Source organism: Hylobates moloch, unplaced genomic scaffold, assembly GCF_009828535.3.
Source record: "Hylobates moloch isolate HMO894 unplaced genomic scaffold, HMol_V3 SCAFFOLD_13, whole genome shotgun sequence".
NCBI classification, from domain to species: domain Eukaryota; kingdom Metazoa; phylum Chordata; class Mammalia; order Primates; family Hylobatidae; genus Hylobates; species Hylobates moloch.
In genome coordinates, this window is record NW_026652288.1 from 77712163 (window position 1) to 77739386 (window position 27224).

At 36.4% G+C, this 27224-nt stretch overlaps 1 protein-coding gene across 4 annotated transcripts in view; it reads right to left on the reverse strand.

Moving 5' to 3' along the window:
* Positions 1-427: 427 nt before the first annotated feature.
* The window catches only part of ZBBX (zinc finger B-box domain containing), a 271544-nt gene continuing 244747 nt past the window's right edge, over positions 428-27224 (reverse strand). The window contains exons 20-22 of one of the 4 annotated variants that reach the window (XR_009209484.1): positions 4513-4593; positions 1209-1389; positions 428-490 (exon numbers count right to left, since the gene is read on the reverse strand). The gene's annotated coding sequence lies outside the window, so the exon portion shown is untranslated. Of the gene's footprint in view, positions 491-1208; positions 1390-4512; positions 4594-10610; positions 10644-11317; positions 11416-15556; positions 15606-17434; positions 17514-27224 lie in introns of those variants that run through there. The other 3 variants (XR_009209485.1, XR_009209486.1, XM_058426979.1) reach the window with 3 other exon arrangements.

Genomic DNA, 27224 nt, shown 5'->3' on the forward strand with positions numbered 1-27224 from the left:
TACCTAATTTGAGTTTAACATCTGATTATCTTTTACAGTGCTAACTGATAGAATAATTGGAATCATCACTTGCCTCAGGAAAGAGTGTCAAAATGCAATTCTGGGATTGAGTTGCTTGTATGTTCAAGGAGTGAAGGGATATTCTTTCTGGTAGAAGGAAATGAATAATGAATAATCCATGGCAGGTGGTAGTATGGATAATAATTCAAATTACCACTAGTGGTGGCTTTATGTCTTGGTCTGCTTAGGCTGCCATAATAAAATACCACAAGCTGTGTGGTTTAAACAACAGAAATTAATTTTCTTACAGTTCTTGAGGCTTGGAAGTCCAAGACCAAGATGCCAGCACGGTCAGTTTCCAGTGAAACTCTCTTCCTGGTTTGCAGATGGCCACCTTCTCACTGCGTGCTCACATGACCTTTCCTTGGTGGTATGCACAGAAGGAGAGAGAACTCTGGTTTCTCTTCCTCTTCTTATAAGGACATTAGACCTATGGATAAAGGACTTTATGGCCTCATTTAACTTTACTCACTGCCTCACAGGATCTATCTGTAAACACAGTCACAGGCCCTATCCTCCAATACAGTTAGGACTTCAATATATGGAACAGGGGTGGTGGGGGAGCACATTCAATCCGTAACTTTTGGAATGAAGTGCACAGTGAATGCAAGAAGTAATGAAATCAAATATCCGTGGCACTGAGTTGCTACTGCAACAACAATAACCAAAATATTGATTACAAAGATGCCAATGATGATGTTATGATCTAACTTTTGAACTCCTGGAAAATGTATAAGAGGTAACAGAGAACTTGAGATGTCTGACTGTCCAACAGAGAATGAAAGTGGACAATTGGAAAGCTTCTTCACGAGCTTTGAAAAGCCCTTTATTTCCTATAGTTGGGAAGCTGACATGGCTGAGAACCAAGCCCAATGTCTGATTATAATTGTTATTTTATTATAATCTTGTGAATATTAAATGTGGTAATATGTGCGAAGATTGTATTATCATCTGGAAAACAATATAGGCTGTTCTTGATAACTATTAGCTACTATTATCACGTATATGAAATGTACGGTGGGTATAACATCACAACAATTTTGCCATTGATAAATTATGGTAGAAAATGTCTCGTACATTTGGGGAAGATAAAAAAGCTTGGCAAACAAGCGATAATGAGATTTGAGGAAGGGAAAAATGTGAAATACCTTGACTCTCCCAACAGAGTTGGCATGGCACGACTGAGTCACTTGCCTAAGGCCACAGGTCCTGTTACACAGCTCTATCCACTGGGCACTCCCAGTTTTCAGATTCCAATAACCATTCTTTTTTCTTATTTCTTCAGCCCCAGTAATGACATGAACCATCTCTTGTGAGTTCTCAAATGCCCTGTGCAGATGACATTAAATAGACTTTTAGTCAAACTCTTCTCAAATTACCTAATTTGAGTTTGCTATAGTATAAATGCAACTTTTAATATAAATTATTAATATATTGAAAATTGGTAGAAATATTGAACTCTAAAAATGTAGTCAAGACATTTTGTCTTCTTAAGTCTACTATTAAAAATAAACTTAAAATAGGTGGCCATTAAAATTATGTATATTGATAAAGAAAGATGATTATGAAGTACTGTTTGGGAGGAAAAATGCAAGTTGCACATTTGCAATGATAATATGATTATATTTATATAAATATATAGGTATACAGAGAAGGAGTGAGAGATTGTACATATCTGCATCTATATGTAGAAAATAGTCTAGACCCTTTTCAAAACATGCAGCCAACAATCATATGAAAAAAAGCTCAACATCACTGGTTATTAGAGAAATACAAATCAAAACCACAATGACATATCTCACAGCAGTCAGAATGGTTATTATTAAAAAGGCAAAAAATAACAGATGCTGGCAAGGTTGTGGAGAAAAAGGAACACTTACACACTGTTGGTGGGAGTGTAAATTAGTTCAACCATTATGGAAGACAGTGTGGCAATTCCTCAAAGATGTAAAGACAGAATCACCATTTGATCCAGCAATCCCATTACTAGGCATGAAGCCAAATGAGTGTAAATTGTTCTGTTATAAAGATGTATGCATGCTCATATTCATTGCAGCACTATTCACAATAGCAAAGACATGAAATCAACCCAAATGCCCGTCAGTGGTAGATTGGATAAAGAAAATGTGTGACATATACACCATGGAATGCTATGAAACCTTAAAAAGAAATGAGATTATGTCCTTTGCAGGGACATGGATGGAGCTTGAAGCCATTATCCTCAGCTAACTAACACAGGAACAGAAAACCAAATACCACATGTTCTCGCTTATAAGTAGAATCCAAATGATCAGAACACATGGACACGTAGAGGGGAACAACACACACTAGGGCCTATCAGAGGGTAGAGGGTGAGAGGAGGGAGAGAATCAAGAAAAATTAATCATGGGGACTAGACTTATAACCTGGGTTACCAAGTAATCTGTCCAAAAAACAAAAAAAAAACCATGACACAAGTTTACCTATGTAACAAAAATAGAAGTTTTTTTAAAAAGAAAATCATCTAGAAAAATGCACTGTAAATTTTAATTATGTCTATCTCTGGGGATTAAATTAAGAAATATTTGTATTTTGTTTGATATATTTCTGTACTCTTTAAATACATTGAAACAATTATGGTTTATGTGCATAAAAACATATGATTTCTTTTGTTGTAGAATAGGTACATTTTTATTTAGCACAAAACTCTGAAAATCAAAGTGAGCAGATAACTGAGCTGATATGTGCACAGTGTATTATACTTTGATATTTCTATTGTTTAAAAAATAGTTTTTATATATAACCTACCAAAATTTTTGTAAATACAAAAAGACCCAGAAGTATTATATTCCAAGACCTTTATTTTAATTAATCCTCAAAACACATCCTATCTGTTTGGTTGGTTCTTGTCAACAATTTTTCAGAGTTCTAGGTAAACAGAATAATAATATTGACTAACAGAAAGATCTTTGTCCATGGAATGTTCTTTACAGGATGGCTCTGGCTTAGGATCCCTTATAGTCAATAAAACTAGAATCTATAGATTTATAAAGCTTAGCTTCATAAATAAAGCTTTGCTCCATGGACAATGTTACATAAGCTGTGGCATAAAATGGAGATAACTAAAATTCTCCTGCTGTGTGAGGGAATAATCTCTCATTTGAAGACATGTCAACTCTTGGCCAGGAAGAGCATGTCCACTGCAGGAGGAAGAACTTAGGGAACTGCCTTTAATGTCCCAGACAACTGCCCATTTTCCTTCAACAAACCAATGGCCTTTAATAACAGGGGAGAATTTTGATTCATGTGAGTCAGATTTAAGGATATAATCTTTTGTATTAGCTCAAAAACAGAGTAAACAAAAGAAGAAAACAACAAAATTACATGCTTATTAATGCATTTCTCCAAATAATAGTGATTTTAAAATGCAAAAGTTAATGAATATTTATGTAGAACTTACCATGTACCAGGTGCTTTCCCTATGTTATTTTGCTCTACTATCTACCATGCGAGGTATATAGAAACACTCTCATTTTCAAATAAAATTAGTAAGACACGAAGAGATTTTTTTATGTGCAAACTTACCCAGCTACTAAGTGAGGGATCTGGCATTTCAACCTAGATCCATCTCCTTACCACCTACTACTACATATGAGGAATTTAAGTCTTTGACATTCTTTCCATGGGTTGAATTCAAGAACCAGTTCTCTACTTTAGAACCTGATGTGAAATTCCAAGTGTATTAGAAAGCATTACTTTCTATATTTGCAGCCCTGAATCTATCCCCCTCTAAGCCTTATATATCCAACAAATAACTTAATTGCCTTTGGTTAGATGTCCAGAGCTAAGGTCTGAGACTCAATGAAATGATTCTCCATCTAATAAAAGTTTCTTTGAATGGCACTCAGGACCCACTCTTGAAAAGTCACTTCTAATTACACTTTGACATTTGTTTTGCTTTACAACAAAGAAAGAAATAAATAAACCCCATGACTTTTAATAAAATGGATATGAGTTTTGCCCTGGGAGTAGGTCAAAATTGAAAGAAGTCATCTATAAAGCTTTTGAAAGAGTTTGAATGGAATTACTTCATTTTATTTTAATCTAAAACTAAAGCGATACTTCTGTGCTCCATAGGCAGAAATATTTATTCGTTTTTGACATATGATCCAGGGATTTTTAATGCTTCTCTAGAAAAATGAATTCTAGAGGGGCTAAGATGATGAATAATTACAAATAACAGAGTTCTCTTCTTTTGATGTTATTCCCAGTTACTTCTTATTTTGAATAAATAAATATTCCTGTGAAAGAACGGCAGTTGAGGAGTAGGTGCAGGTAGAAGCGTGTCGTGTTATACAACCCTAGGATTCATCAGCAGGTGGGCATCATGACATGAAACCAAAACTCAGGTGAATAGATGGCATCCCCCCAAAAGCAAGGTCATTTGGGCCACACATTTATAATTACACTCACCATATATACTTCACATAAGAAAAAAGATAATTCTTTTGTTGCTCCATGATTTTCACTATTTTTCCAGCATTCACAGAGTCCCTTGGTAAAAGAAAAAAAAAGTCAAAATATCACAAATGACAGAAAATTAAAGCAGAGGTGAAAAAAATATATAAACTCTGGATGAAGTAGTCTAGATCCTTTAACAAGAACTGTTTCTATGACAAAAGTAATTGTTTTTGCTGATGTTGCTGTTTTCACATGAATTAATAGTGTTAATAGTGCCAGTCATTTCATTCAGAACAAGCTGATTTGTTTATTGATATGGTTCTTTTAGTGAAAAGTGGTAAGAGAAGAAGTTCCTGGTTTCATAACTTCCTACCCCAAGGGTATGATGGAATGCATTCACATGCTGTAAATTATTTTAGAAAGATCAAAGTAATTGACTCAGTTAGCTATGATAGCATGTATGACTTGCTTTTATAAATTGAGGAAGAAAGTGTCTCTGCACTTCAGAAGCTGAGCAGAGCACTATTGGGGCAGATACGCAAGTGTCTTCCCTGTAGTAATCTACCTTTTATGGTATTTCCTTGTATAGATCCTTAAAGTGTGGTATTTTCTCCAAATTGTTTTTATCACAATCCATTCTAAATTTGCGCCAAGTCGAAAAATGATGAAGAAATACACATTGCTCATATTTGTCAAATTAATATAAGTAAAGTTATATAGATGTGAAGTTATATGTGTGCATACACACACATATATGCAGAAAGGGATAGAGAAAGAGAGAGAGAAAGACTGAATCTTGTTCAGTGCTTTTCTTGGTAAATCAAAGAAAATTCAGGCCACACTTCTCTCAGGCAATGTGGTCAATCTCTCAACATGCCTTTTTCTGTATTCCCTGATTTTCCTGCTGCCTCAGTCCCTATTTGGAAATAAAATTAGCTACTACTGAACGTAAATATCAGCAACCAGATAATCAGGCTTTCCCACTGCTTTTCTGGGGACCCATCTTAGACCAGAAATGCAAGAAAAAAATTGATACACATGCTGAAATAAAGTTTCTATGTGAGTTGTCTGGTTTGAAGAGAGCAAGTGAAGAGACCATAAAGATTGAGGATAATGGGAGAAAATGATGGAACAGGTATTTTATTATAAAAGTCTGAATAATGCTATTTATTTTTTATGAAAATTAAACAATCTAGAAGCCTTCGCGTTTCTAATATACTAGTCAAATCAGACTCTCCTCTCTCTTTCAAAATCACTCCATTCTCCCTAAGTATTTTTTATTGAAATTCAGGGAGTCTAAGACTGATTTATCTTACTCCCATAGTCTATTTCTTCCTCAGTTATCACAACCCAGTGAAGGATATAACCATTGACTCAGACAACCAAAGGATCTAGAAATTTCTAAATATCCTTTGATTCTTCTTTCTTCCTCACATGTAACATTCAGTCACCAGCTAAGTCCTGTGTGTCTAGTTCCTCCATGGCTCTTCATATTTCTCCTTTCAGCCCCCACTGCGTTATCTGTCTTTCAGCCCTTACCACTTCTCACCTGGACTAAAACAACAGCCCCTGAACATGTATCTCTGTATCTTTGCAATCTCTCTTTCCCTTGGTTGCAAGAATAATTTTTCTAAAATCATATTCTGTTACTTTCTTTAAAATAATGTAGAAGTATTAGAGCACTCTCTCCCTAAAGTACAGATTGTCTTATATGGTATGAATTATCTTCTGGGCTCTGGCTATCCTCACAGGCTCCATTGCTCGAGGGAAAATATCACTGTAAATTGGCTTATCTTTGTAGCAAACATACACTGTAAAGAAAAGTTGATTCTATATATGTGAATCTTAGCCCTCTTTCATAGGTCGTATGAAACAGATTTTGAGACTGTAAGATTTTCACATAGGAGGTACTAGGGATGGAGAAACAACATGTATGAAGGATGAATTTAGCAGGAGGAGAAGTTGAATTATAATGCTATTGCAATAGAGCCTTAGCCAATCCTACAGAGAGTTTTGTCCTTCAAAGATTTCATACTAAGGTGAGAGGTCAAGTTTAGATCCCCCTACATGGACCAGTCATTGGAATATTGGCTGCACTGGGGAGAGTTATGGCCTGGGTAAAGCAGTTTTCTTCCAACGAAGGTAATTCATGGAAAATAATTCAGCTTTAAGTCATCAGCTGTCGACACTCCCAACAGCTAAAAAATGAGTGCCTAGGTCCCAAAGGGGCACCTGGGTGGAACATCCCAGTGATTACAACTTTTGCCAGAATGTCTTTATTTCAGCAGTCATTGTTATTTAAACTTATTCCTAACAGGATATTAATGAGAGCCAAATTCTAAATTTAAAAAATTAGGATACATGATAAAGATGATTATCCTAAAGCTTTATATAGCTTGACAATGATTTCCAAAATAAACATTAAGAAAATAAAAGTGTAAATTGAAGAAACAATATATTCATGTTCAGCTGTGTTGACCTCTGGATGTCGCTTGTTAAATAGGTAAATTATTTCCTAATTTCCTCTTTTGGTAGGATTTCTATAAATGAAGAATAAAAACTTGGACTTTCAAAAGGTAATTGAGAAATTGGAACATCTTCATTCTTTGGTCGATCTCATTACTGTTACATAACCCCGTTATTGCGCTCCACAAGATATTTTCTGAGTTAGTTAATGTTACTTTTAAGTTACAAAAATTAGCCTGGGCAATATAGTGAGACCTCTTCTCTAGAAAACATAAACAAAAATCTGCTGGGTGTTGTGACATGCACCTGTGATACTAGCTACTTGGGAAACCGAAGTGGAAGGATCACTTGAACCCAGGGCGTTGAGGCTGCAGTAAGCTCTAATTGTGCCACCACACTCCAGCCTGGGCAACAGAGCAAGACTCGGTCCAATAATAATAATAATAATTAAAATAAATAAATTACAGAAATTGATCAATATTTTAAAGGTAATTTTTATTTTCTGTGCTGAAGTATTGGCTGAAAATTAACAAATAAATATGACATATTGATAGTTATTAACTATTATAATAATTAACATTATATTATTATTATACCCATTGAAGTAAATGCAATTAGAATTTAGGTAGATTTATTCACTATTCATATAACTTAAGCCAAGCAGACTTACAAAGAATGCAGAGAATTGTCCCTAGATGATTGTGCAAAAGACAGCGTGAATGAGGGAAGCCCCCTCACACACACACCATGCTCTTACAAAGAGGAAATGCATAGTTAGTCCCCAGTACTATAAGTGACATAGAAAGTAAAGACTCTGCTTAGAGTCTCTATGTAAAGACAGTTACTAATGAAAATGAGTGCTATAAAACTGCAGCAAAGGAATTTCAGAAAGCAGAATTTGTGCAGATTTTCTAAAGGTCTGTCATCAGAGCTGACATAATATTCTCTAATTTTTTTAAATAAGGGCAAAAAAATGCCTTAAAAAAATTTCAACCTATTCTAACACTCACAGTCAAACATACATTTTTACCACAATATTTAACTTACATTTGTCCATCCCTCATTAGCCTATATTTCCATCCTTTTATTGTCTGCTGACTTCTTCCTCACAGTGTATAAATACCGTAAAATCCTTCTCAGATAAAGAAGCCTTCTTTACTCTTTTGTCTCTACGTGCCCTTCTTAACCAAGATCTTCAAAAGAGTAGTTCACAATTGATAGACTCGCTTGTTCTCTTCCTATTCACTCATTACATTATTAAAATCGGGATCTCATTCCACGTACTTAGTATAGCCATTCAGACAAAAGTCACCAGTGACAACCTAACTTGTAAATCCAATGAGCTTTTCTACACGTTCATCTTATTTTACCTCTCTAGGGAATTCAACACTATGAATGTACATATAAACACACTTATTCACATCCAGGCACACATAATATATGTGTTTTGGAAAGAATATATAACAATGAAACTTTTAAATTAAATGTAATGTTTGAGTAATGAGCATGTTTTACTTTTGTAATTTAAAAAAATTTAAAAGCACCCCAAACAGATTTTAAACCCTGGGGAAAATGTTATAACCTCATGTTCTGCTGTGAGGACTGAGCTATTTTATTACTGTATTTAGTTTGAGCTTGACCTCCACATCTTTCACAATTAGATCAAACTTTCAAAGAAAGCTGCACCACAGTCAGTGATGAAAAAAGAGAAAGGCACTCGATTTGATGTTATATACCCAGAAGTTCTTATTCACTCTATGGATCACTGACCAAAGGCCACAAAATTTCCAATTTGAAACCATGAATGAGAAGAAAAGTTAGCCGCTGACTGGAGCACCTTCGTCCTGATTCACAGCAGCCCCTGCCTCTCGGGTTTGATGTGCCTCAGCAATGTTATTTTGGGTTAGTTACTAGGCAACTACATCTGTGAGTCATAGGAGAGCACTCGGCAGCACCATCATGTGTGTCATCTTTCAATAGATTTCACACAATAGCTAAACACTAGTCACCTTTTTCTCACAAAGGCCCATGTCAGAAATCAGGACGGGAACCTGGGCTGCGTAGGATGGTTTTATACTGTAGGACTCATAATCAGCTTCCATGTAATTTCAGAAATAAACACCATTACAATTTTTTAAATAAACGGCTTACTAAAAGGGAGTCAATAATAAGGAGTATAAAGTAAAAATAAATATCATTCCCTAAGGTGGGATGGTCAATAAATAAGACACCTCTGGAAGATTTATTATCTCTCTCAAGTCTCCTCCAGGTTACAGCTCGAGCAATCCATTACTGTTTTCAGTGTACTAAAATAGACAGCTAGATTCTTCTCTTCTCAGTGTTCAGGACAACATACCCTATAATCTGGTGGAGACAAAAGCCTTCTCTCTATTACTTTTAAGGGACTCAATTATTCTTTTGGCTTAAAATTTTGTTCCATCCCAAAATATAAAAGTTACTAGAGACTAGGGTGTGCACCTGAGATGAAGCAGGTGGATAATGAAGGAAATAAATACAGGTTCTTCACAAGCAAATATTCAACTACACACTGAAATCTTCCGATCAATATCCCTCATATACGTGAATATCAACATTTCAAAGTTTACCTAATTCTGCTCTTCTTTCCAGATCACTTTTTTGTTCACTGAGGGTATCTGCCACCATCTAACCACTCAGGCTGAAAATAACCCTGATCTCCTCCCTCTCCCTTCATCAGGGCCAGCTTCATGGGCGTGTAACTTATGCACTCACACAAGACTCCATTCACTGAAGGACCTCATACTTCATTAAAAACTTAATAATTTATAAACAATGTGTCCTGTGTTTTCATTTTGCAATAGACTCCAAAATTATGTAGCCTGCTCTGCCTTACATTTTTCATGTCAAATTAGCCATTAATTCTGTCCATTCTACCTACTAAACTAACCTAAAAACCTATCAATACTGTATCTCACTTTCATGGTTTAGGCCTTCAGCCTCCTAATAATGAAATCTGATTTTGGAAACGATTTTAAGGAACCTGTCTCATTGGCAGTAAACAGGGTCATGAGTAGGAGTTAGCAGAGAAGAGTTGTAAAAGAATATTCCAGGCAGCAGCAACAGCAGTGGACCATTCTGAAGTGGGAAAGAGGATGGTAGGTGGATAGAGTGAGGTGTGGAAATCCTAGATGTCCTCTGTTTATTCTTGCTCCACTTCTCTGAGTCTGCCCCTACGTGTTATCCAAGCCTAGGACTTCTGGTTATTATTTCTCACACCTGGCCCAGTGCACATTTGGATCTAACATGAGATTTTATTACTGTTGTTTTTAATCTGTTGCACTGTCTCTTACAAACAGTTCGTCACGTATCCTCAGGATCGCTCTGTCTAAACACTTTACTGTTAGGCCTACCTTATCCTCTATAGTAGAGGCTGGAGGTTGGACAGTTTCATTTCTTAGCACTTTTATATACATTCTCTGTAATATGATCCAACCACAACAACCTATGTGTCTCTGTACCTTTGAACAGGGTGCTCTCTTGGCCTATAACTCCTTACCTACTCAATTACCCAGAAGAAAAACCAGCACATTTCCAGCAATCTTTTCAGATAAATTTTATCACCATTTCTTGGAAAGGCTGAAGCTCTGGATAGTATCATCCTCTTCCTCCTCATCTTCATGTAGCTGCTTTGCTTGTTTCTACAATAGAACAAGTCACATGTGTTGGATGTTTAAGGGAAGGAAAGAAAAGGGAGAAGGGGCCGGGCACGGTGGCTCATGCCTGTAATCCCAGCACTTTGGGAGGCCGAGGCTGGCGGATCATGAGATCAAGAGATTGAGACCATCCTGGCCAACATGGTGAAATCCTGTCTCTACTACAAATACAAAAATTAGCCGGATGTGGTGGTGCGCACCTGTAGTCCCAGCTACTTGGGGGAGCTGAGGCAGGAGAATCACTTGAACCTGGGAAGTGGAGGTTTCAGTGAGCTGAGATTGTGCCGCTGCACTCCAATCTAGCGACAGAGCAAGACTATGTCTCAAAAATAAATAAATAAATAAATAAATAAATAAATAAATAAATAAATAAATAAATATATAAAATGAGGGCTGGGTGCTGTGGCTCATGCCTGTAATCCCAGCATTTGGGGAGGCTAAGGCAGGCAGATCACTTGTGCTCAGGAGTTTGAGACCAGCCTGGGCAACATGGTGAAATAAATAAATAAATAAATATATAAAATAAGAGAAGGATGAAACAACAGTTCTGGACTCGTCAGGAAAAAGTCTACAAATTAGCAAGTGAGGGCATTTGAAACAAAAACACGAAAGTCACCAAAGACGGCTCACCTACTTCTTAATTTTCTCTACATTTTTTCGCCTCTGGAAATCACTAAGGTTTCCTTAAATGGGTTGGTGCCAGTTTGAACGGTGCCAGCTTTCTCAAGACAACAGCCTGAATGCTTTCCTTTCAGCCCTATGAGAGGTAATAAACCAGAAGTCAGTGAGCTCAGCTACCCTAGCCTCCTGCATTCCTATATGCTCTCTGCATGCATAAAGGAAGTCTCAGTGTTATCCCTTCCTTTCCCACTGGAAACAGTGCATTGGCATTTATGCCGGTTCACTGATTCTAAAGGGTCAGGATGAGAAAGCCACAACTTCCTCCAATTACCTAGAATAGCTGAACTCAGCAGACACTGGAAGACTCCCTCCACAAACCCTTTTTCAAGCAGCTGCTGTAATCTAGCCATCTACTTATGTACAAAAGACTAAGTTATTTTCAGAAAAACAAAAACAATACAGGTTACACATGAAAGATCTCTCTATTTCTTACCCCTTCCGAGTAAACTAATTCCAACTAGATAAGCTGCTCTGGAATCAGGAATTCAGATGTATGATCAAATAACATCAAAATAATATGTTATAAATTTACTCACTGAGTCCATACATGAATACTTTTATTTCTAATCACATTGAAATGCAAAAGAAAAATAATTTCACATTATTTCCACATTTATTTCATAATATAATATATATGAGAATGTTCATAAAATTCCAAAAAATAATATTGGGAAGAAAAGACAGGGTAATTACTTCTCCCTATTTAATTTTTACTCTGAATTTATAAATATAAAATATTAATACATCTGGCATGTTAACATTCAATGTCAGTAACAACATTACCAGACTTCTGTTATGTCGGTGTTCTTTTAATTTCTAATTCACTTTCAAATTATTTTTATTTTATTATCTCTACTCAGTTTAAATTTTTGATTTTCATTTCCTGTTTTCAATTTGTTTCTTCTGCCAGACTTTATTATTATACAATTTATAAACCATGGCATTCTGTGGCTGATAAGTAAGTACAGCCAGCAGCCAGTTTTATTTTTCAGAAATGAAGTAATACACTTATTACAAAAAAAAGACCTTAATCATACTTTCCTTTATTTTTATGGTCATACCACTTTTGACAACGCAAAGTGTGTCAAAATGCAACTGCAGTATCATATACCATTAATGATTTAATATTAGAAATGTATTCCAAAGAAACAGAAATACCTTCATCAAGTGCAACTGCTTTTGAAATTTCCTTGACATTTAACATGTGCTAGTGTTAGGAGAACTTTGGGGTGTCACCTTTCTGGCCGCAAACCTGTGGCCAGTGGCGCCTTTGCTCGAGTTTTGCTCCAAACCACTGGGCTCATTCTGCCCACTGGGCCTGGCAGGCTGTGCTCAACTCACCTTACCTGCCTGGATCCCACGCCTCCAAGGGAGATTGCAAGTCCGGCTTTGAGCAGCAAAGGGTTGTGACCCAGCATGGGGTCAGGCCACTGTGCAGTCAGACAAGCCAGCTGCTGCTATGAGGCAGGCAGCTCCAGGTGCTAGCATGGGCGCTGGCTCTCTGCAAAGCTGCAGCTGGACCAGGTCCACCACAAGCAGCTTCCCTGGCTGGCACCGGGGAATGCAGTGACACCTGGTAACTTGGAGATGTCAGAAACTGCAGGGTCCCAAAGAGGGAGTCACAACCCTGGCTGGGGGAGCTCCCAGGTCTAAGCTTTCTGAAGGGCCACAGTTCTTTTCTCCTTCTCTTCACCTGCAATGTGATGAGCAAGGGGCATGTTTTTGTTTTTTTTTTTTTGAGACGGAGTCTCGCTCTGTCGCCCAGGCTGGAGTGCAGTGGCGCGATCTCGGCTCACTGCAAGCTCCACCTCCCGGGTTCACGCCATTCTCCTGCCTCAGCCTCCCAAGCAGCTGGGACTACAGGCGCCTGCCACCATGCCCGGCTAATTTTTTTTTTTTGTATTTTTAGTAGAGACGGGGTTTCACCGTGGTCTTGATCTCCTGACCTCGTGATCCGCCCGCGTCGGCCTCCCAAAGTGCTGGGATTACAAGCGTGAGCCACCCTGTTTGTGTTTCAGCTGTCTTAGCCTGGCGACAGGGCCCAAGTTCTTGTGCTGCGACCAGGAAGAATGAGGTACACAGACAAGTGGAAGGTAAGCAAGATGAAGAGGAGCTTTATTGAGTGATAGAAGAGCTCAGAGGAAACCTGCAGGGGGGTAGCTCCTTTCTGCAGCAAGGGTGAGCTGATGAGGCAAATCGTCCTGACAAGTGTTCAGCTACCAGCAGAGAAGGTGGCTCCTCTCTGCGGCTTGTCCTCCCGACATCTTCAACTATCAGTGGAGAGGGCAGCTCCTCTCTATAGCTGGTCATTGGTTGTCTGTTCTGCTTTAGCTGAGCCAGGGACTTTTATGGGTCTCTTAAGGGAGGAAGTGCTTGCTGATTGGTCCATGGGCGGTGGAAAAGGCACCAGGTTTCCACTCGGACTGTGGGACTGCTGCCTTCAGGACCTCCCTGGTCTGAAGATGAGGACTCACTGGGGACTGTCCCCTTCCACCCAAGAGCCTGTCTGTCTCCTGCCATCGTCCACGGCGCCCAGGCTGCTTGCACCAAGGGGCACCTGCAAGTCAGCACCCCCACTGTCTTTCCCGCTATCCTTATTGGAGCCCAGAGTTTGGAGGGGGGCTGAGGTGGCAGAGGGCTAGTGTGTCAGCACTGCCCGGAGTTTGCACACACCCCGCCAGGCTGTGTCAGCCTGGAGCTCAGCCCTAACCCTGTTTGGAGATCGGAGTGGGCATGGGGAGCAGGAAGAGGCCAGATGGTGGGAGCAGACATCCCTGATCCTGTAGGGGAAGAGGGAACCTTTCCAGGCTCCCAAGAGTGCAGAGTGCAGAGACCCCTGGCAGTTCCAGCCATGCTTCCCTGCAGCAGCAAGAGCAAAGACGCTGCAAGCTCCCTCCGTGGCCTCCGTGCCCAGGGGCAGCCCAGGGCTCCCCTTTGCCCAGCTCGTGACCCTGTCAGTAGCGGGGGCGCCTCTGGGAGTGAATCCTGAACCCTGGCCTGGCTGTCAGGAGTGTCAGACTCAGTGATCAGCCTGATGCAGGGACGGGGTCCCTGGCGCCCTGCGCAGAGCCTCCTCCCAAGGCAAAGGAACTCAGTGCCCTTGGTGGGGTGAGCCCGGAGCCCACACCACTCCCACTTCCTGCCCCGGGCCCTCAAAGCATAGACCCAGCTCTGTGCCCTGGGCCTCTCTTTGTCCGACCACACTCCCCGGCTGGTGGGCAGCTCTGCGCGGCCCCATGGCAGCAGCTCCCAGGGCGGCGGGCTCTGGGGGCTCCCGCTTGTCCCTGGATCCCGCCAGCTCCATGGAGTGCAGCACTGCCCCTGGCCCAGCTGTGCCTCCTCCCCGCACCCTCCCTGTAGGGTGGTGGGTGATAGTAGTGACGTGGATTCACGGTCTGGAGCGATGAAGGCTCTCGGCCTGGGAGCAGGCTTCAGCCTGCTGCGGGAGGATGGCCAGCTGCACAGTAGGCCACCTCAGGGACGTGGCACACAGGGGACCCACCGCTGCCACTGCCACTCCCACAGACCCTCCTGCCACCACCGCCCGCGCCCCCCCGCCACTGCCATCACCAGTAACTTCTGTGAAGACAATGTGCACACTAGTTTTAATGGCATCATTAATTCAGGATGATTGAAATAAGCCCCACACCATGCTCAGCATATAATAGTGTATGCCTTATACTAACTCCTGTCCTCATCCATGTGGGGCAGCATAATGTCTATATTATCTAAATTCTCCTAAAATTAATAACTCAGTTAATGATAGCTTAAACTATTTATAGAAAAGCTAACTCTCATATAGATAACTGGCAAAGTTAGATTTAAAGAACTGAGATGTAAAATTTTATCTTTTTTTCTACTTTGTACTTTCATGAAGAAAAATGACTTCAGTATCACTAATTTCCTTATTACTAGTGTTCTTTAAAGCTCATCCACAGCGCCCAAAACTCCAAAGCGTATTCATTTTGCCTTTTTTTTTTTTACAAACAGAATGCTTAACTTAATTCTAAAGTATAAAGAAATAAAGTGATGGTAGTACTAAAAAATATAGCAATAATAATGTCAATAAGATAGCAATTAACATTTATATAGAATTAAGTATGTGCCAGACATTGATCTAATCCTTTTACAGGTATTAACACATTCACTTGGCACCATAGATACTTATAGAGTTTCCTGTTCAAATTTCACTCTTTAAGAAACAATTAAAAACTCACCACAGAAGGTCTGCTATTTCTTCCACAATCTCACCACAAAAATCAATGCCTGCAATCAAGATTTCAAATGGTTCTGCAGTTTTACAAGTATTGCTTATCACTTTGCACCTGTTAGAATGCCCATTCTCAACAAGCCAAAAGATTACAAGTATTGACAAGGATGAGGAAAAAAGGAAACCCTTGCACACTGTTAATGGGAATATAAATTAGTACAACCATTATGGAAAGCAGTATGGAGGTTTTCAAAAAATTTAAAGTAGAACTGACATATGACCCAGCAATCCAACTACTGGTTATGCATCCAAAGAAATGAAATCAGTATATAGAGAGATACTGGCACTACCATGGTCATTGTCACATTATTCATAATAGACAAATATGAAAATGACTCATAGTTATTACCACATTATTCACAATAGACAAATATGAAAGCAACCTAAGTGTCTATCAACAGATGAATGAATAGCAGTGTATATACACAAAATGGAATACTATTCCATCATAATAAAAGAAAATCCTCTCATTTATGACAACATGAATGAACCTGGAGGATATCATGTTAAGTGAAATTAGCCAGGCACAGAAAGTAAAATACCACATGATTTCACTTATATGTGGAATCTAAAAAAGTTGATCTTTTAGAAGTAGAGAGGAGAATGGCAATTATCAGGGGCTGGAAATTGTTGGGAGGGTGGGGATGTTGGGAAGATATTGGTCAAAGAATATAAAATTTCAGTTAGATAGAAGGAATGAGTTCAATAGATCTTTTATACAACATAGTGACTATATTTAATGATATATTGTATTCTTGAAAAATGCTGAGAGAATGGATATAAAGTATTCTCACCACAGAAATGATAAATATGTGAGGTAATACATATGTTAATTAGCTAGATCTTATCATTGCAAAATGTATATATACTGTAAGACATCATACTGTACATGGTAAATACATATAATTTTATCTGTCAATTTTTTTAAATGAAAGGTATCTCTCTGTGGCCAAATAGAGATATTTCCCATTAGACATGGCTAACTCCACTCAGTTTTACCCTCATCCGCACTATGCACCACACCCCATGCAGACACAGTTCTCCTGAGAACATTTACTTTCACTAGAACAGTTATTTCTCTCAGATACCTCTGCCCCTGTGTTGGAACTGCGGGCTCCCTTAGAACATTAGCAGTGGAAAGTTACATAAGACTACATGAACTGCCAGAATTCATATGTTGAATTTGTGTCTAATTATATCTACACATATATTATTCTGGACATAGGGTTTATTTTATTAAAGGTTAAGAAATATTGCACAGTACAGTGGCAAAATGGGTAAAATTCTCTTCTCCTGCCTTCTTTGTAGTCCCTTAGCAGAAAGCCAAAGTATGGTAGCTTGTACCCCAATATTTTACAGGGTATTGATACAAAAAAGTCTTTTTGGTTTCTGTGTATATTTTCCCTCCTTCCCGCAGATCATAAATATTAGCTTAGGCAACACTTAGATGACAGTCAAATTTGAGAAAAAACCCTTTGCTCTTCTCCTAGAAGCTCCTCCTTCTGAAGCTAAAAGTTTCTTTATTTGGCCAGATTTGCAGATTTATTCCCTCTCCCCTTAGGGTTATTTCTCAGGAAGTTTCCAGGTCCTTTGGAAAACATCATCCCAGAAGAACTATCTCATCAGTTCACAGTATATGATCACACATCTTCAGCCAAGAGGTAGCTGTGAATTAGGTCTCAGTTAATTTCATTGTATCCAAATATTTATTACTCATTATTATAAGAATGGTTTTCTCAAAGCCAGTTAGAATCTATGCCTACAAATTAAGAGTTATTTAATTTGACATTTAACCACTCTCCCTGGCATGAACTATGGAGCTCACCAAACATGCCTTCTGCTCCCCATTATTTCCTTGTTCTCTTGCATTTAAGCTCAGCTGTTCAATTACTTCTGGACAATGCCTATGAGTAGAAGCAAAGGCATAGAGGAGTTATGCACAACCTTCTAGATTCTCTTTACCTGCCATTAATTGAAGTACTATGGTACAGGTAAAAGATAGTAGAATTTGCATCAGAATAGAAACCTGATTTGTAGGATTTGCTGATTTCCATGGTGTAAATACTCCCAACATGTCCCATGTCAAGCTATTCATGTGAAATTACAAAATGGAGAGGTGGGACGATCCACAAATAATTGTTTCTCATCAACCACTATACACCATCTCTAGCACACCACTGTAAGCTCCAAAAGAAGAGGACATACGTATAATTTACAGACAGAGGCAGAAAATATTGCCTCGTGTAATTGAAGTACATAATATTCAATGTATGCTTGGTTGAGCTCGGACATCTACATATGTAACACTGTCTAAGGAATTAAGATGGTATGAAAATGCGTTACATTTAGACAGGGAATCTATTAAGGAGGTGTTTCATAAACTCATTTAAGGATGACAGGTAATCCCACATCCTGCCAAGGTAACCAGTGTAAACTCAGATTCAACCAACAGTTTCCTGAATGAACATTATACACCAAGAAGAATGTTAGTTATTTTTACACATGTTGCCCCATTTCACCGCAAACTCCTTTATCTTAGTTCTATTTTGCAGATGAGAAAAATGAAGTGTATGCAATTAGCAAGAAATGAAAGGAAAATTTGAATCCAAGCACTCTGACTTCAAGCTCAACGTGATGATTCTGGATCATATGGCATAGTCTCCAAAATAAATAAATAAAAGTAACTAGAAGAAATAAAGCTTTATTCTGCTTAAGAATCTCATAACTTCCTGAAGACAAACATGGCCAAAGAGGCGAGAGGTCACAAAAAGGTAATTAAATATTGAGGTATTTTATTTCTTTCTCTAAATTCAGTGAAGTCAGTAAATATTTCAGAAGCTACTACATGCCACATGAGGAAGTTGACTCTCAATAAACAATATTTATTTTTAATTATAGATATCTCTAGCTTGAAGAATGATTTTTCTAGTCATTGCAGTTTAATAGAAACATCTCTTTTAAAAATATAAATTTGTTCCATGTTCATTCTAAATTCATGGGATGCTAATTATACTGCCCGACAGAAAGGAGATTTCCTTAGCAAATATCAAATATAGGTAATCTTGCAAGATATATGTCCCATTACAATCTAATAATCTGTAGGGCTATTTATACAACATCTTATCTCTTTAAGATGTTTCTGTTGTATACATAATCCGAAAAGTGATAATATCCAGAATACTTTAACAAAATAGATTTTCAGATGTTGGAAAATTTGGAAGCCAGTTCCTAGAATTACTCTGGCCCACCAAAGGTCTCTTTTTTCCTATATATCCCATTAGCAGTAACTAAAGTTTAACAATAGCTAACTATAAAGACATGCTAAAAGTTAATTTAAATTTAATTAACTTAATTTATTTTTAAGTTAAACATAGCCAATTCACAGAATTAAACTGACAACTGAATTAAATTTTCTGGAAGAATAGTTGATTTTATTCACCCCTGGTATTAGAGACATTTTCACAATGTCTACCAAGAGCATCATTTTACAATTTGCAGAAGTGCCCTAAACTAGTTTCATTTTCAAATGCAAACAGATGAAGTTTTCCTATTCCCCAAACTTTTTAACTTCAGCACACCAAATAGAAAATTAGTCTCACATATAGGCAAGAAGACAGAATGAGCAGTGGAAAGTTCATTAAATTGTTCTTTTTAAAGTTCTTCAAGGTAAAGATTATACAAGCCTGCCTGAAAGTAGGATGACTTGATATTAAGTTGAAACTGAATTTAACAAAAGAATGTAAAAATCCCTTTGCCATCTATTCAGAGTTTATATCAGATGTTGCTTCTGAATTCTCTCTTCCAAAATTTTTTCAGGCTTTAAGGACTCCAACCTACGATCCCTTTCAAAAGATTACTGTCATAACCAAATATTTTTTTTTGAATGGCCACTTACTTTCTGTCTACATGTTTCCATTAGGGACTTCCTCAGGTTGAAAAACAACTCACCTAGAACAAAACTGATATTCAGCCTCTTAGATCCCTGATCAAATACATCTTAACATCTCTCCATCTTGAGCAGAAGGTTTTACTCTTTAAATAACTTTTAATAATAGCAAATGCCATCAGAGCAACAATTCTGCTATTGTCAAGCTACCCTAAGAGGGTATATATGAATGAGAACATAATCTAATTTCCAAATAGAGTTGAAGGCTTGAGATTATTAAAAATATGAGGATTAACAATCAAGAGTTTTTTTATTTTTGGTCTCGATTTTGGCATCATTTATTCCCTGAGCTTATCTAATGTATTCATCTTTCTAAGACTCAGAGAGTTCCCCGACATACAAAATAAGAAGGTTGAATTGAAATTTCTTTCATACCTGAAATGCTAGTAGTTAAAAAAAAAACGATAAAGGGGAAACAAATGATTTATCTAGGAGTGAATTAGACCAAAGAATTCTAATCCATTTGTTAACTGAGAAAGAGCACCAGCTACCAACCTACTCCTCAACCATGCACCCTTCATGAATATATTTTATTCACTCTCACCAAACCCACAGTAACCCTCACATTCAGTAGAAAGGACCAATAAGTGGACAAATCACCATACTGTGGAGGAAAATCTCATGTACTAACCAAACTAGTTCATCATAATCATAAATATAATAAACAAATATAGATCACTGGACATTTGAAGAGACTCAGTATCATGTTAGAAAAAGACCAGGATGAGCAAACAAAATTCATGACACTGAAGGAAACAAGGCTAATCTAGAAGTGGAGGAAATTTTCATAAATTCTAGTTTAATAATTTTAAAGATGTTACAGAAAATAGTCTATTAATGAAAACATAAACTTTTAAAAAGAATGTTATATAACAGAAGTAATTCATTAAAACAGAGAAAGAAGTATTTTCTCCTTCTCATTTACCTCCCTGCCCTACCCAATAATTCCTTTCTACCTAGTTTTGAATATTTGATAAAAGTGTCTTAAATCCCTTACTGGATAGCAATCTCCTGTTGGTATATTTTGTTAAACATTCTTTTCACTCATCTATAACCTCCAATTCCAGCAAGTGGAAAAAGTTTAATCTATAATAGGAAATATTTATTGAATAATAATTAAATAATTTAAGGAAAAATTTTAGAGCCAAAAAGACACAAGTGTTCAGACTTATTAAACATACCCATTATCAAACACAGTAAGTGGTGGGTTAGAAAAGATTATACAAGGAAATATTTTGGTAGAGATTCATAGTTTATAATTCAAAATATAAAAAGGTATTTTAATAATTAATAAATTATTGGCTATATCATGAACAACATTCAGAATGATAAATAAAATCATTTGTCACTAAGAATTTATCTCAAAAAAATTATCAGGCATATATGAGGGCATTTTCAGGCATGCAGTAAAATTATAAAATTTCCTGTAACAATAAATTGCTCAAATATATATTCCAGAATAAAGAACAAGAAACCCATATATAGACATGACATGAGATACAATAATTAGTGGCAATATGACATCAAAGATATGTATAAAGTTTTATTTCTTTGATTTTTTTTCTGATCAGCAGGTTCTGTTGGAACAATACTTAGACTACTATTTTAAAGAAAAATAATAACACAAGAATATTTTATCCATCTAATCATCCTACTAGAGTGAAAAATATGTATATAATCATAACATTACAAGTAATATGTTGAAGTTTTCTGTTTTCAGAATTTCTTTACACATGAAGGACATAATAATTCATTCAAATTATAGAACAGAATGTCACGTCTACAGCTTTGACCAACTAAAAAATAATAATACAACAAAAGTTAGAATAGGAAGCAGAAGAGTTAAAAAAGATGGTAGATGTGTTCGTTACTTTATGTTTCAAAATAGGAGTCAATAAGGACTATCTAAATTAGACAAATCAAGAAATAAATATTTAGAAAAATTTGGTAAACAACCTCAAAAAAACTAAAACTAAAAATACATACATCAAGAATCATGCTCATGGATAGGAAGAATCAATATCATGAAAATGCTATCCCCATCAAGCTACCATTGACTTTCTTCACAGAATTAGAAAAAAATAGTTTAAATTTCATATGGAACCAAAAAATAGCCTGTATAACAAAGAAAATCCTAAGCAAAAATAACTAAGCTAGAAGCATCACACTACCTGACTTCAAACTATACTACAAGGCTACAGTAACCAAAACAGCATGGGACTGGTAGCAAAACAGATATATACACCAATGGAATGGAACAGAGGCCTCAAAAATAATGCCACACATCTACAATCATTTGATCTTTGACAAACCTGACACAAACAAACAATGGAGAAATGATTCCCTATTTAATAAGTGGCGCTGGGAAAACAGGCTAGCTATATGCAGAAAAATGAAGCTGAACCCCTTCCCTACACCTTATACAAAAATTAACTCAAGATGCATTAAAGACTTAAACATAAGACCTACAACCATAAAAATCCTAGAAGAAAACCTAGGCAATACCATTTAGGATATAGGCATGGGCAAAGACTTCATGACTAAAACACCAAAAGCAATGGCAAAAAAAGCCAAAATTGACAAATGGGATCTAATTAAACTAAAGAGTTTCTGCACAGCAAAAGAAACTCATTAGAGTGAACAGGCAACCTACAGAATGGGAGAAAAATTTTGCAATCTATCTGACATAGGGCTAATATCCAGAATCTACAAGGAACTTAAACAAATTTACAAGAAAGAAAGAAACAACCTCATCAAAAAGTGGGCGTAGAATATGAACAGACACCTCTCAAAAGAAGACATTTATGCAGCCAACAAACATGTGAAAAAAAGCTCATCATCGTTGGTCATTAGAGAAATTCAAATTAAAACCACAATGAGGTACCATCTCACACCAGTTAGAATGGTGATAATTAAAAAGTCAGGAAATAAGAGATGCTGGAGAGGATGTGGAGAAACAGAAAAGCTTTTACACTGTTGGTGAGAGTGTAAATTAGTTCAACCATTGTGGAAGACAGTGTGGTGATTCCTCAGGGATCTAGAACCAGAAATATCATTTGACCCAGCAATCTCACTACTGGGTATATACCCAAAGGATTATAAATCATTCTCCTATAAAGACACATCCATACATATGTTTATTGCAGCACTATTCACAATAGCAAAGACTTGGAACCAACCCAAATGTCCATCAGTGATAGACTGGATAATGAAAATGTGGCACATATACACCACGGAATACTATGCAGTCATAAAAAGGATGAGTTCATGTTCTTTGCAGGGACACAGATGGGGCTGGAAACCATCATACTCAGCAAACTAAGGCAGGAACAGAAAACTAAACACCTCATGTTCTCATTCATAAGTGGGATTTGAACAATGAGAACACAAGGACAGAGGGAGGGGAACATCACAAACTGGCGCTTGTTGGGAGGTGGGGGACTATGGAGGGATAGCATTAAGAGAAATACCTAATATAGATGATAGGTTGATGGGTGCATCAAACCATCATGACACGTGTATACCTATGTAACAAAATGGCACATTCTGCACACGTATCCCAGAACATAAAGTATAATTTAAAAATCAATAAATAAATAAACAAATAAAAAAAATCATGTACTCAAGAGGAGTATGGTATATAAGAGAAAGATACCAAATTTCTCATATTTCATGGTGAAGAGTCAATAGATGAGATCAAAGTTGATCAATCACAGTGCATGTCTATTATCAAATTAATGATAATCACTAGAAGCACTCAGTTCAGAAATTCTTGAAAATAGTTGCATCTGAAAACTTGGGAGAGGAAGTATGAATGGGAAAGTGGGGAGTATGATCACTCTTATTTACCCACTTTTAAACTGTTTGGTATCTCTTTAACATACTTTATTTCACAGTATATTTTGAGTAAATGAATATCCATGATAGGAGAAACCTAACATGATTTTGATAATCTTAATAGCTTATATTAGTGAATTACTTAGAGTTTATAAAAATACTTTCAATGAATTATTTTATTCATGCCTAACAATTTTTAGAAAGTTTTTATTATGTACAATTGAAGAAGAAATGATTGATTAGAGGGGAAAAAATGGACTTGCCCAAAGTCACACAGCTATTAACTAACATGCTGAAGCATGAATCCAGGTCTCTCCTACTGTCAACATTTTTTTTCCATTCTAATTTGAATCAGGCTAACCACCATTTGAATGAATTGTTTTATTTTAGTTGTTTTGTTTTGTTTTCAAATTTACAACATAATTTATTGTAACTCTTTCTTATTTGTGTTCCCTCAGAATCAAATTCCGGGGCAATGACTCAAGTACAAGTAGTTTATTAGAAAGGAGATTCCAGAAAGCAGCAGTGCTGGTAGGGAACTGAGACAGGGAAGGAAAACAAGAAAATAAATGATGTGTTATCAAGCAAGTTATTACTGTGGAAAACTAGAGAGGATTTTTTGAGAGGCTTAGGAAAGAGTGAAATACCCACTTAAGACTTCCTCCACCTCAGGGGCAAACTCACTTTCTTCATTCTTTGGTTTGGTGTCCTTAGTGAGGGAGGTTAGGTTGGAGACAAAACTTGGCCATTTTCTTTAGACCCTTCTTGCAGAACAGGTTTCAGTGACTTCAGGTGGAAGCTGGGGTTGCATGCATAGAAATGGTAGTGACAAGGGCATATTGGTGGGACATTGACAGGATTGACTACAAATCCCCAACTAAATTGTAACATTCCTTATGAGCAGAATTCATACTTTGCTCTTTATTTTTACCACCTGTTATGGAACTGACTTTGAGTAAATATATCATATTTCATTCGGTTTAGAATATCCAAGCATTGTGAACACATGACTGGTTTAGCATGCAATCTCACTTTAGAAAAAGCGAAGTTTTGTACATATTCTGCCACCAAATAAAAAAATTTTACTTATAGCATTGATTCCCCAAGTGCTGATTTACAGACCAGTGCTGACCTAGAAACAATTATTTAACAATCTATGGCAAATAAGAAAACATGATAAATTTCAAACTTTTGTGAGATGTGTAATTGTTGGATTAAAGAACTGTGATTTGAAATTATCTCTATTCTGTATTTTTCATAATAAAGTATTATTTGTCTTATGAAACTATAGCGGGAATAAATTATGCTCTATTTTCCCCTTTCTATGCCTATGTGTTCCCTTTATTTTCACTTTATATCTTTGGTAATTTTGTGCAGGTGATCAGATGTTGTGATCAGATGTTGTGATCAATTGCTAATTAAAATCACACTACTTTACAATATAAAAACATGTAAAATCACTGAACTATAAGCTACTTCTTAATAGCATTTGGTGGATCCAAATTACTCCATGAGTGATTTTCCAAACTTAAAATAGCCTTAATATAATAGATGTGATTTAACAAGGCAAATAAATTTACTAGCACCTCTAAAAACAATAAATATCATACTTGTTTACTCATAAAGAAACAAAAAAATGAACATCTGCTTAGCTATGCTAAGATTACATGGTTAACAAAGTAATTCTGTTTACTTTGTGATTATCTTTACTTCCAAACCATGTAAATAAAATATTTCATTTCAAACATGTTACATACACATTTATCGAGGAAATGATTTACAAAATAGGGCATACATTTCTTTGAGGAAAAATTATCTTTATTATGTAGTCTTACTTAAAACGTTCATATGTGCAATATAAGATTAAAATAGCCATATTTTCTAAGTATAATAAAACCATTAATGACTGTAGTTTTGTCAACATTTATCAATCTTCCTGTAGATAGTTAAATTCTTATTTAGTTTATTTTTATTCATTAAATGATGAATAACGTTTAAATAACTTGGCTGAACAATTTGCAAAAGTTATTAATAACAATCTGTGTAATATTTGGGAATCTGGCAGAGCCATTTCTAGGTAACTGATGAAGCCAGGACCATCCACAGATGTAGGCAGGTCACACCATGAGGCTCTGGCCAAACACACACAGGTAGATTTAGGTTAACGTAACAAACAAAAATAAATTTTGAAAGAAGAAGATCACCACAGGGTAATATATAGCTTAGGAATATGTCTTAAAAGGCAGGAAAAAAGAAGCCCAATTTTGTGTTTGTAAAGGGACATACTCAAAATCTCCTTTTCATTTATTGTTAATATTCTTGATTTACTGCTAAACATTCAATCCAGGTTTTGTCATCTTTTAGCAACTGTTTCATAACTTGTCTGATGTGCCTTCTTTCCATATTTTCTATGTCTCTATAACTTAACCACAAGGCAGTGAGGAGATATTTTTGTCAGGCAGAGCTTTAAGGGCATATGATGACTTGGCATCACTTCTGTTTTTCTTTCAAATACCTACAGATATCCTTTTCTTTATACCTCGTATTTGCTATGAACTCACTAGGTAACATCACTGACTGAGAACAGTCACTGAATTGTGTCTAAGCCACTTCCATATAATAATGTTAATGTACAAATTGACATGTGGCCTTATTTGTATGGGGGTGTAGAGTCCACTATTGTTATTATTCTTACACTAATTGGCAAAGTCATCTAAAAGATTTAATTATCTTTCTAATACATACCTTACTGCAAAGATAAAAAATTTAGAGACTATTTAGTTGTAAAATAATGGATTTTTAAACCCACAAAAAAGTACTTGAATAAATAGATATTTCTTATGAATATTCTAATAAGAAATTATGCTAATAGCAATTGCTAAAGCTAAAAATGGTTGATAAGATTAATTACTTATATGCCATGAGCAACATGAGACAAAAATAGATGATTCTTCAATCTTTAATTCTCAACTATCTTATTGATATATTCTTGATGAGAAAGGAAATAAAGATTAACTTTCTAAAGTTTAGAAAATTATTTATTTTAAGAAGAAGCAATTAAATAATTTTTAATATGTGTATAAAAGTATGGTTTATCTGTAACAAGTGCTATATGATCTATGAGATGCTTTTGTGGAAAATCATGAGTTGGTTGTAAGCCATAAACATTAAGAAGAAACAGGGGACTTTACTAGATATCAAGATTAATTATAAAGCTGATTTAATATATAAGGTATTGTTGCAAAGATAGATAAATAGACTAACAGAACAGAAAAAAGGGGTTCAGAAACAGACTCACACTTGATACTTGGTCGATGATAAAGACAACACTTGATTGACTAGGCAATAGCAAAGAATGACCTTTTCAAAAGATGGCATTGGGCCAAATGTATATACACATGTAATAAAAAATAAAATTGGCTCCTGCTTTTGAACACACATAAAAATTAATTCCAGGTAGATTGCCATTCTAAATATAATAGATGAAACATTAAATCTTCCTTAAGTTAGCATTTAAGTATATTTTCATGAAATGAACTGGGAGCAGGCAAGATTCTCTTTCTTTATTATCACCATAATGGACAAAATTGAAATTATACTATATTAAATCAGAACTTTTCATGTAAATACACTATTAAAGAAAATGCAAGCCACAAAGTGGAAGAAAATATTTGCAACACATGAAATCAACAAAGGGCTTGTATCTAGCATATATATTGGAAAAAATCTTCAATAAGTCAATAAGAAAAGACAGGTAATAAAATAAAACGGACAAGAGACTTGAACAGGCATTTCAAAAAAGAAGATATTCAAATGACCAATCAGCATATGA